The sequence below is a fragment of the Rhinopithecus bieti genome, unplaced genomic scaffold (assembly GCF_001698545.2).
Source record: "Rhinopithecus bieti isolate Rb0 unplaced genomic scaffold, ASM169854v2 scaffold_17861, whole genome shotgun sequence".
Classification (NCBI taxonomy): Eukaryota; Metazoa; Chordata; class Mammalia; order Primates; family Cercopithecidae; genus Rhinopithecus; species Rhinopithecus bieti.
The window spans coordinates 1,918,371-1,930,863 of record NW_016809830.1 but is presented as its reverse complement, the minus strand read 5'-3'; the positions used below and the strand labels follow the sequence as shown (position 1 = coordinate 1,930,863).

The 12,493-nt window shown below is 43.6% G+C and overlaps 1 long non-coding RNA gene across 2 annotated transcripts; it reads right to left on the bottom strand.

The window, feature by feature from the left end:
* Nucleotides 1-543: 543 nt before the first annotated feature.
* Nucleotides 544-12,462, bottom strand: LOC108541084 (uncharacterized). Of its 2 annotated transcripts, XR_001888857.1 has the most exons (4): nucleotides 11,610-12,462; nucleotides 9,131-9,256; nucleotides 7,236-7,284; nucleotides 2,409-3,679 (listed from the first exon to the last, which is right to left on the bottom strand). It is a non-coding gene; the product is annotated as an uncharacterized LOC108541084 (long non-coding RNA). The 2 variants fall into 2 exon arrangements; XR_001888856.1 differs by lacking the exon at nucleotides 11,610-12,462 and having other exon boundaries at nucleotides 544-3,679; nucleotides 9,131-9,511.
* Nucleotides 12,463-12,493: the final 31 nt, after the last annotated feature.

Sequence of the window (12,493 nt, the reverse complement as noted above, 5' to 3'; positions counted from 1 at the left end):
ACAAGGGCTCGGAACAAGAGACACTAGTTTTGTCTGACGGTGTGAGAAAGTCGTGAAGGGATCTTTTCTTCCAGATGGTGTTAAATTCAGCTGCCTTTTTAACATTGGCCTTGCACAGCAATCTGCTGCTCCCCTTTCACAAAGACTGCGCTTGGTTCCCACTAGTTAACATGCATACTCACGCAACCTGCAACTTCACTCCAACTGTTTTACAATGCAGTGGTATGCTAAATAAACTTGATCCGGTTTCTGCCAATGTTAAAACTAGCTTTCAAAGAACTACTTAACTGATATTTACACTTCTTTTGACTTAAATATACATGCCTTTGGAATATTTCAGATTTCAAAGAAATATCACCTTATTATAAGGTCAATGTAGAGATTATTTCCAATACCCTTCAAACCCATGCTCAGATACAGTACCTCTCTTCAACACACACAAATAAAACAAAATGTCAGAAGTTTGATGTGTAATAGAAAAAAGAAAAATTGGGACATGTTGCACCAAGAGCAGTGAAACAGCAAAAAATAAAATGAAAATAATAACATTGAAATGTATTTTTATTGATCGATAAGTTATGTAACATTAGTATGATACAAAGCAAGTTTGATATGACAATGGCAAACACATAATTATAATATTGTTTATTTTCCTTAGATGTTATATTTAACATATTTACATAAAAGACCAAGATGTAGGCAAAAGCTTCAGTAATTTGACTCCATTGAGTGCTTTCAGTAAACAATAGGTTTCTCCAGCAAACATCTTATTGCCTTAATTGAACCTCCTTGAAAAAGAAAACCACACACTTTGTAATGTAAATGTTAATTGTAGTAGACAATGGTTCTAGGTAAATAGCACCCCTGGACATGAAGCAAATGAAAGGAATACAGGCACTTAACAATGAAAGGTTGTTTGCACAAACAGTGCTTCAAATGTAAATAAACAAGGGTCTTCTCAACGGTCACTACAGTAGTAAAACTTTGGCACGTGTACAGCAGCCAAATTGAGAATTTATGTATATAAAGTCTCTCAGACTTTCTAACTGAAACTAACAGCGGTTTAACAGGCTTCTCCAGTCTGAAGTCATATAAGGAATTGAAGCTACAAAGGAAATTGTACTACTTTTAAAGAAAAAAATGTATATTTGGGATTGTCAGTAATCCAGGCCACATGGAAGATAACAGCCTATTTGGGATATTTTCTAATTGCAATGGTTACATTTCTGTGTAAATGCCTATACAAATGTTTGCTTGGTGACATATGGAAAACTTAAGGACTTTTATGAAAAGGTGGCAATGGGGACCTCCAAAGCACCAAAGTTTCTGCTAGGCATAGTATTATTTTTAGATTACATTAAAATGGCTATTTAGACCCATCTAGCTGAGATAATTTCAAAATAAACTTTTTATCATATTGTTATAATCAGCTTTCTGCAGGTTAATGACTTCATAGTTTTACTTCTAGTGTATATCTACTAGCACAATTAGACCAAGTTCCTAGATGTATCATGTTAAGAGGTAAAAAGCCTCATGAAATTATAATGACTGTTTACATAGAGATATGTATTTTAAAATACAGCCCACCCAAAACAAAAGTAAAAATGTGGTCACAAGGCCATAATCTCATGGACTGAGATTTTAACATTAGGGGCAGGTAGTCATGGGACTTTCTTGGAATTGCTTTCTAATAGGTTGCCTTGAATTCTGAAAATCTCAAACAACGAAGAAAGCCAAACTTAATTATGGCCAGATTAAACAGTGGTTTAAAAATTAACAGAAGCAGACAGTATGCAGCAGCTACAGACCAGTTGGTGCTGCCATTTGGGGAGCTGCAGATGGCTGTGGGTGGGAAATGCCTTTACTTTCTTAAGCGATGGAGATGAGTATGGTGTGTGCACATGATGTTTTTTTCATACCCCCACCCCCCAACAGGGCTGTCTGTCATAGGCTGCCCGGCCCCGCTTTATCACTTGCCCCCGAGCGTGGGAATCGGAGCGTCCTGCCGTTCACATCTCCTGCATTCCGTTTAGCGGAATCAATTAGGCAAGACAGACCCTCAGATTCCCCACCCCCTTTCCATTTTTGTCAGGTCTATATACGTCCTAATTATTTCAGTTTGGGATGCCAGAGCTGTTTCCTGGATAGACCTGATCATCCTTAAACAAAAAGAGAGGAGGCGCACACGTGGGTTGTGGCGTAAATGTCACTTTCATTTCCAATGCTAGGCGCAGAGTAAGACAGAACATTTTTTTAACACTTTGACAAGAGGGGAGGCGATCTCGTCTCCATCATGTCTTTCTGCTTCAGTAGCTTCCTCAAGGAAACCCTCTTGGAACAGAGAAGCATCTGTCCTTGTATTTTGAATAGAAAAATTCAGCCCTTTTTTTTTTTTTTTTTTTTTTTCATTTTCCTGCTAGCTCTAAGTCCTCAATAGATATAAATTACTAACCTTCCGGTATAAACTTTTCTGAAGGTCTAATTTCGTACAAATTGACATACAGCCCAAATACATGTAAAGTAATTTCCAAGCACAATCTTCAAATTTTGAGGGGGAGGGGCCTCAGGAAGGAACTACCCAAGTCTACATATTATGGAATCATTTTAAACTAGGTACCAGACATCTCTGCAACAGCTAAGGAAAAAATCCCTGATATATAAACTTTTGCCTTAAAATAGAACAAACTGCACATGCATCTTTACTCATTAGCACTATATACTTCTTCGCAGCTGCAACAACCCCTCTCAAGATATATCCGGCACCTTGATATTTTAGCATATGTGTGTCACTTAATTTCCTCTCATCCCACCTTTAATCATAAGGGAAAAAACAAAACAAAAACAAAGTTAGATTCAATAAGTATTCCTGACCTTTCTGGTTTTTACTGTCTCTCGGTTGTAGTCTTTCACTCTCACACGCTCCCCGGCGATCTTGAAGGAGTTTTTACTTTCGGTTATCTAGCTTTATGAAGACCAATACACTCATACAGCTAGATAACCAAAGATAACAACTCGCTTCCCACACAGGCCTCTGTCTTCGTCTTGCCAGACTCCAGGTCCCGATCCTTTCTGGCAGTACCGAAGAGTAGTCGTCCAGGATACTTGCCGCGCTTAAGATTCCTCCTTTTATGTAAATATGACCTGGTTTCTGTTTGTGTGTGTGCGCGGCTAAAACATCCAAACGAGATCTGTTGCCTTCAGAGTTTATTCCGAACTTTTTTTTTTTTTCCTTTCAGCAAGTAATTTCCGGCAGCGTTAGCCAACAATTCATCTATTAATATCAGAAAATAAAACCAGCTATTAAGGTGCAGCAAGCTGTTACGAGTGAGCAGCAGCATCCGTCCCTTCACAGGCCTCTATTTGCATTGTAAATTGCTTCTTTCTCACGCAAGACTCTTTAGCCTCTCTCTATAGAGATGTATAAAGCCAACGGCAATTTCCAGCGCAGGTTAAGGAGGAAGGAAAAAAAAACCATCCCATTCTATAGAAGTGACAGCTGATTCAAGGATCTGCTCCTGATCCTTTTTGGTTAGGCACCATGAGCTTTTTACCAAGCGGTGGCAGCTTGATTGCACATATCTTGTGTGTATGTGTTTTAGGGGGAAGATCCTCGATTTCACAGGGCTTCTAGGCTGGGAAGGAGAAGATGCCGTCTTGCTGGCCTGCTGCTGCCCCCGGTCTGAAAGAAGGAGAAAAGGGCCATCATTGGAGGGGCTTTCACTGCCAAATTGTGGACCAGCCCGGCAAGGTCAAAGGTTCGAGACCGCGGGAGACCAAGGTAATGATGATGTCATGAGAAATCTCAAGTACATGGTTATTGATATGCATCAGTGATCAGCCAACTGCCCCACGCCTGCTGCCTGAGCAGCGGCAGCGACAGCAGCAGTAGCGGCAGCATTGCAACAATCCCTATTTTCTCAATCAACATCTCTTCCGCTAGCACTACCGACTGCTCCTGGAAAAGCAACCCGCGGCCTTTTACCTCCTCCGTGCTAGTGTAGATCGTTCTAATATCCAAAGACTGGAAGAAATCTCTCTCTAAGGACAGATAAAAGCATTTCAGATCTGGGGAACGTCTTTGCCTGCATTTTTCTTCTGGCAGATTGCATAGGCAGACAGATGGAAGGCACTTTGCTATTGCTTAAAGCAGGGCCTCGTTTTCTGGGGCTGGGAATCAGATCTGTATTACGCAGTGAGTCGATGTGTGATTACATTGACAATTTGCTCTGGTGGTGTGTTTTTAATGGCTTCACAGCTCAGTCATGTTTTGTATCTATGTACCATGGTGATAGGGCAGCGTATTTTGTTCTGTAAGTTCAAACTGAATGCTCTTAAGCAAGCGGACTTCATCCTGGTTTTTAAAAAATGACTGCATATGTAGGGTGTGTGTGTTAGAATGCAGCACAGATAAACATTGCAGCATTAGTTTCTAATGCTGTACACAACTCTGCTGTAATGAAAATCCTGAGCCTTTGTCTATTGTTTTAAACATCAATTTTCATACGAAAGGAAAAATGTAATAGTCTTGCTTCTGAAAGTATGAAAGAAGCATTGTTACCTCGTGAAGAATACATATAAAACACCTGGATGTTAAGAGCATAACTCTGCCCTGCCTTCCCCTTCTCCACCCCCACCTTTCTTCTATCTAGAGAGGAATGCTGTTTTATTAATTAATTAGCCTCATTCCTTTTCTTAGAACTTTTCAAAGTATGAATATGATCACTTCAAAGAGTCCTTTTCTTCTTCTCTCTCCTTAGTAATGAGTAATCTATGTCTAACACATCGATAATATGCGTAGTTGTAATATTCAAATGTCCCTCAACAGAATGAACTACTTCTTCTCTCTTCCTTAGTAATATAATCTATGTCAAACATCGATAATATCGAGTTGTAATATAAATTCCCCAACGAATATCTAAAGTAACTACATAAGATTCAATATTTACCAAGGGTGAACCTTATGAACTGCTTTTCAAAATTTCAAGTTATGTTTGGTCATATTGCTATTCTTTAAAATATATGCTATTAGAGTAATCTTAATATTCATCGCACATATGACTAGTTTATCAGAATACTCTCATTTCTATAGATTATTTTCCCCAACAACTAAAACACTTTTGGAATTAACATACACTCTTTCATTAATTCAGTGACTTATTCATTTAAGACACGAATGTGAACACGCTTACTGAATTACATACAGAGCACATATATATAAACCCTATAAAAAAAAGACTAGCAAGAAAATCAGAATAGTGAGGAAAAGCCTATAATTAAGAGTTTAAACTACAATATTACAACAATTAAAGATACGACTTAGTAACATAGATGCCAGCGTTTCCCAAGATTTTTTATTTATTTACTTTTTTTGGTAAACATTCCAGTACTGATTATTTAGAAAAGACTAAGCTCTTGAAATTGTTCATCTATTTTTCTTATCAAATTATGGTACAAGAGGTACAATCAGAAATGACTGCATTGGGTTATACATAAAATGCACAAGCCTAGGTACCAGACATCTCTGGTAAGCAAACCAAAAACTAATTCAGAGAAACACACCTCCATGAAGTTACTGTTCCTTCTTGAACTATCTGGTCACAACATAAACTACTAAATAAAAATGTAATATATCACTGAGGCACATTTCACTTTAGACATTATGTCAAACAGTAATGAGCTTTGCCGCCTTGGAAGAGTGAGAGTATTGTGGCCTTGCTTTCCAAGACACAGATGCAGAATCATTAGTGATTTGGCATGTATTACTTAAAGCAAGCATGTGGTCAGATGACAGATATTTTTAGAATATCCTTTTGCTTTATATATACCTGGGTGGGGGTTGGTGGAAGCAAAGAGATGTCATGCATTTGTCTGTGTACGTTTATCACCCCCATATCTGTGTGAATTTGCAAAGTAACAGGGCTATATTTCCACACTTAGCAACTAAATGCATTTTTAAAACCAAAGTACCCATCATGAAAGCCAAGACATTGAACATTTGATATGCTTCTACAATTAAAAGCTATAGAAGATACTGTCTTAAAATAGCATATTCTAGGGCAATGCCACATAGTCATATCAACTGGACTCCAGGCCTGGTCCCCATGCCTGGCACATATGACATAGACTCATCATGGGAGCCCCAATAAGTAAAATGAACCATTAGGATTATAGGCAGTCTGTTCATTAGCCAGATAGCCAATTAAATATTTTACTCTCCACTATCTCTCAGGATATGCAGAAATAAAAACTACACAGGAAGGTTTAACACAGAGCATCTGATTATTTTGAATATTGCCAAAGTTTATATGATAGTTTACCATACATATTTCAAAGACTGTATTATTATACAGGATGTGACACAAGTTGAAACAATTGTGTAGCCCTAAAGATTCCTAGCAATGTCTGTCACATACTAAGAGCAACTATTAACCCCTACATGTTATATCAGATATTTTTGCTTCAAAAAGCTATTAAGCTGAGCAGAATACCATTTTGAAATCTGCATACTGAAGGATATACTGAATTTAAATGGTTTGCCTGCTCATTCACTAATAAATTCCCATTAATGGCCAGTAGATTAGGATGTGATTGTCATGCTTGTTGTCTAATATTTTTATAGGTCTCCAGATGGCTGAAACATGAATTGAAACATTCTGGTTTACTTGGGAGTAAACAATCTCTGTTTAAGTTAAAAGTGAAAAGTTAGGTTTTCCACATTATTTGGATCAGAATTACGCTATTTCATAAATTCAAATGCATTAGGTTTGTCACCAATATTTGGAACACCTCTGGATCCTATTCAGATTACTGCAAAGTACATGAAGAATTGGCCTATCACTGAGATTCCCTTTTAATATTTGGTTTGTATGATTCAAATGCATGTAAACCACAGTCCACTAGTACAGTCAAGACTACCATTTTCTACATACAAGCCATTTAATTTACAGTGATTTGTATAGTTCAGGTAAGGTACCTGACCGGCTTACTTTTTAACAAAAGTATTCTATTGTTTACTCTGTATCTCAAATTCCTTTTTTATGGGCAGTTACAGGTTATATTTGTATTACGCTTGATACATAATATACAAAGGCTCCCTGCAGAGGAGAAGGCTGCACATACAGAAACTTAGAGCATGAATTAGGAGATATGAAACCCACTGCAGGCCTGCCACCCAGTAAATAATACTCTATTTTGTACATCACTTGGATTTTATCAAATGTAAATTTCAAAATTACCTTTGGTTGGTTGGATTGTCTATTCATTTATGCTTCTTTGCAGTCTCATCTGAAAAATAGTCCAGAAAACAAATTATCACAGTTTTTATATATATGAATAAAGTCATGTAGCTATTGCTTCATTTAAAATACTGCTATTACCATGATTCCTTAAAATGCCAAGAGATTCCATAAAACCCCAGTACAATGTATCCTGGGTCTCAGCACCCACAGGGTTAAATATGCTAATTTGCATTTAAATGGAGACATGCATGATAATGTGAATGCAAAATATGCAGAATCTGGAGGGGTTTGAGAAATTAATTTTTCTTTCTTCTTTTCTTTTGTTTTTATCTTGGAAGGAAGAGGGACTCTTAAAAAAAATTAGGGACTTGAACCTTGTAACCTGCCATACAAAAGAAGAGAGTCTTTCCATGTAAGGATTTTAAGTCTGGAACAGCCTTATTTTCTAAATGTTTAAGGAACTGTATTTCTAGGCCTTTCGAACAATGGGAATCCCTGGATAGATATCTACTCCATTAGAAAGATGCAAATAGTTTACTGTAAGGCCACAGCACGGTGAGATGTGCATTCATATCTATGGCTCCTGATTGGCTCTTTCCTTCAGTAAATCAATGAATAATGTAAAACCTGATTGCTGTAAAGTGGTGGATTTTGAAAATTCCCTTCCCCCATTCCCTCTCGATCCAAGATTCAGGAATTCAATACTCCCCCAAATAGCTTGCTTTTCTTTTATGATTTTTTATGCTTATTGTTATTTTGGACTGGAGGGGTGGGGCTATTGGTTTTGCAAAATGAAAGTATTGCCCCGGTTTAATTACGCTGACTGTGGGAGCTCGCTTCCTGAGACAGCGCCCTAATTACCGGTGCCAAGGTGGAGAAAGGAGGGTGGTGGGCAGAGGTGGACACCAAGAAAGGGAGGAAACGGAATCCGACTCTGCGGTTCTGGGCTCAAGGCAGCCACAGCTCCAAAGGGGCCCCCGGCCGTGGCCGTGACTTGACAGAGCCTCCGGTCTAACTTCTGATCAATTCCACTGCTCTCCTGACCTCTCAAGACAGTCCCCCATTCAAGCACCGCGGGTACATTTGCAAGATAAAACGCCACAGACACTAATGCAAATACATTGCTCGAGTTCCCATCACCCTGGGTTCCTGCAGATAATTCCAGGCCACAGAAAGGAGTTCTTGCCTTCCACAGACGGGTCTAGACTCTAAGCAAACCGCAAAGACCCAGCTCCGTTTGGATACCAGAACCGCTGCAAGTACCAATAACTAACCACGATGGTTGCATCTTGATGAATCTGAACTTGGGATAACCCTGTAAAGCGGCCTCTCACCTCACAAAATTCAAAAGGCAAAGAGAAAAGGGAAGTGGAAAGCCACCAGATCTAGTTAGCTACTGTACTAAGTTTTCCACCAAAATCTAATCAGACCCTCGTTTCCTTGCAAGGTAATTGCAACTTTGGGGGCGGTTAAAGGGAGGCGAATTATTCAAAATGCGAATTCGAATCCAGAAGTACAAAATACAAGTGCATTTTGCTCTAGGTTTAAAAGGGAAACCCCCACCACCACCACCACCATCACAAAATTAGATACAAAAATTCCCTTTTCCAACGCGAAGATTTCCTGGCATCTCTCTGCGACTGGGGGTCAAGCCGCTGGATAATTAACAGTACTGGCTCAGAAAACTCACGAGATCAACAGGTTTAACATCCGAGGCACACAATCAATTAGCTGAAGCAAAGCCCCGGACTGGCCCTCGGAGCGGCCCGCAGCGGGGTTCTGCGGGCACCGGCTAGCGGGCGAGATGAGGAGTGCGGGCGCGGGGCCGCGGCGGGCACTGCTGGCCTCACGCCGCCGGCAAGCTGCAGCCTGAGGGCCGCCACGATACTCACTTGATCTCCCTGCGCCAGGCAACGCTGCCCCCCAAATCCAGCTGGGCAGGAACAGAGGCGCCGGCTGAAAGACAAGATCCAGAGTCACAGCACGGCCGCAGCACACAAACAGGCTCCTTTCGGCGTCTCCAAAAAAAAAAAAAAAAAAAAAAAAAAAATGTGTTTTTCTCATCATTCCTCTCCTCTGCTCAGCACATTTAAAACTGCCGCTCAATTCCACATGGTGATTCTTGGTTGATTGCGTCTAAAATAGTTTAAATGGGTCTTCCCTTCTGGGGAGAGGGAGAAGGGAGCAAAAGACCAAGGAGGAAAAAAAAAAAAAGACAACTTTTCCCCCCCATGCCAGGCACTTGCTCCCTGAGCCTCGGAGTGGAGAGTGAAGTGGTGTGTGCGAGGCTTGGCAAGTTTTTGGGGGGGCTGTCCAAGGTCTAGTCCAGCCCCCTCTGCCGAGGAGGACGTGCTCTGAAACTCAACCAATTTCCCCACTGCTTTTGTTGCTGATGAACTGAAGCCCTATTGTTCATCCATTGCCACGGTCTTTTTCAGTCCCCACACTACGTTCTGCGTTGCCAGAGATAATGAATTTGCACCCAAACCTCTCATAGTCCCCTCCTGACAGACGGAACAAATTAGAAATGTCTCGTCTGAAGGAAGGCAATGGCTACATTTTCCTATTGTAGGATGCAAAGCACACATTTCTTTGGAAACTTCTTTTGCGTTTTTTAAACATCCTTTTCTTCTCTTTTTCTTTTTTCCTCCAGTTTTTTTTCCTCTCTTGGTTTCTTAAGATTCTTCTTCTTCTTTTTTTTTAAATAAAGAATCGCCCTGTCGTTTTTCCAATGAACCGTTTTATGTAACTTGTGAGTCTTCCTAACCTTCTTCCCCTTCTTTCCTCTCCTTTCTTGACTCCCTTTGCAATTTTATTTACAAACTTGGAGAATGACCTTTTGACTCGCATACTTTTTTTTTTAAAGGTCGTTTGGTTCAAGTCCCCCTTCTTCACTCCTTCCCGTTTGTATCGTGGTTGTTAAATGTGTTTGGCTAAAGACAAGAAATGCATTCTAAAGATTTTTATTCTCTAAACTCTAGAGCTATTCTAAAGGTACCAGGGACGCGCCACAGGGGTTATCTATTTGAGGAGGAAGAAAAAGCGTGTGTATGTCTGTATGTCTGTGTGTGTGTGCGCGCGCGCGCGCGCGCGCCTCCGCGCGCCTGTCTTCCAGGGAGACACGGAGAGATGTGGGAGGGTGGGGGTGGAAGTGTGCAGACGACAGAGAAGGGTGGGGGCTTCGAGGGTAAGGTGGGCTTCCTGCAACACAAGCGGGGAGGCTGTCAGGGGTGTGGGCACGGGAGTGCGGGGAGGCGGTGCAGGAATCCGTCCCGCAGAGTGCCGTCTGCCTCTGTGGGCCTGTTTGCGCGCCTGGGGCTGGCCGCATCGTGGGCGCTGGTATCTGCGTGCCCGGGTGGTAGTTCCGAGCCTGCGCGCGTGCGACCGGGTACGGGAGGGGGGGAGTGCCGTAAAAATTCAGACTAGTGGCCCGTATGTAAATGCGGCCCGGGGGGAGCAGGGAGGCGGTAATGAGAGCCACTGGCGCTCAGCCCCGCCGGCGGCCCCTAGCTTTCCCGCCAAGTGCAGCCGGAGGACAGACAGCCATGCGTGTCCTTGGCGGGAGAGCCCCCACCCGCCGCGCGCGCCCGCCCCCCGCGCACACGCACACACTCCCCTCGCAGGCGTGGGGCCCAATGGCCACGAGCATGTCAGGAAAACAAAGCTGGGGCTGCGAGGTGGAACGATGAAACGGCAGACTTGGCAGCCGAGGGCAGAGCGGAGGAGCCGCCACCGCAGCCACCGGCGCCCCTTTCTTGTCTGCTCGCAGCTCTGCCCTCCCGCCCAGAAGAAGCCGAGGACCATTTCTTAGCTGCCCGAGAGAAGGTGGCGAGCAGAGGAGGGGGCGGATGTGTACAGGGAGGTGCCAGCGGCCCCGTGCGCGGGCACGCACACGCCGGCGCGCAGGGCTGCCGTGGGCGGAAGGAGGGGAATGAGAAGGCCTCGGCAGCGTCTCAGGGAGGCACTACCTCCGCGCTGAGGCCGCAGAGTTCTAAGTGCAAAACACCAGGCCAAATCCGGCAAGGCGGCGGCTACGGAATGGCTCACACCTCAAGCCTCCTGCAAACAATGCGATGGGAAGCACCTGGCTGTTCAGGGGAAGCCTTTGCTGGCTTCTCTTTTTAAAGGGGTGAACTCGAACCCCAACCTAGGAGTGCTGGCCTAGATGGCTCTTCAGATAAGTTCCAGATGTGGCTGTGGAAAGACTGATCTCTCTCTGCTCAGAGCGCTTACCTCGGTGCTCACTAGCGCAAGCACCTCCCAACACACACACACACACACCACGGCACTCCCATCACTTTAAAACGCGCGCTCATCACCCTGCTGTTAATGAAGCCGCTGCGCGTAATGAGTGCACAGGTAAATAGGTACCGAAACCAGAAGCCTTCGCCAGTTGGCTGGGCGATTTACCTCTCCCTACAGAGAGCACTTGTAGTTATCTTGTTTTGGGAGTGATTTGCTGTTGTCTGTGGTCTCCCCTCCTCTTCTTGTGGAGAGAAGCCAAAAAAAATATATGTTCCGTGGTCAGAGTCTTCTTTCTGATAAGCTACCCGAGCTTTGGTCTAAAACATTTGCTTAATCTGTTGGTTTTGGTTTGTTGTTTTGGGGCGTGTTGCTTTTCTGAGGGAACCAAAAGAACGTGTGTTTGGTGGGGCTGGCAGCTCAGGACAAGACTCTGCGTGTGCGGCCGGAAGGCTGGCGAGTCTGAAAGCCGCGCGGTGCAGAAAGAAGGCGGCGGCTTGTCCTCCCCCGGGGCCGGCACTGGCCCCTTTGGCACCTCCGGCCTCGGCTCGGCTACTGCCGCCGCCGCCCGCGTTCTCGGGATCCGCCGGCTGCCGCTCCGTGTTTTCCCCCATCCCGGCTTCACGTTCAAGGTTTAGCTGCGAGGTCACGTCCATTGACGTCAGCTCCCTGTCTCCCTCTACGTCCGGCTACATTTACATACATCAAGGAAATTAGGGCATTAAAAAAATATGCAAATCCTGCGCGAAGAGGAGCGGGTGCATTCCTGGCGCGATCGCCTTTTACTGAAGCTTTTAATTAAAGGGGCCAGTTGGCGAGCCCCTGAAACAACCGCCAAAACCCCCCAAAAGAGAAAAATAAACGCTGTAGCCTTCGAGAACGGTTGTTTCGGCTCCTGTTCTGTGGGCGGCTGAGGACCGCCGGCTGCCCGGCTCGGAGAAGAACAGGTTAGAGGAGGCAGCTCCAGCCCATGCATAATCAGGGCTCCGCGGCGCCTCCATTCTTTCCTCCTC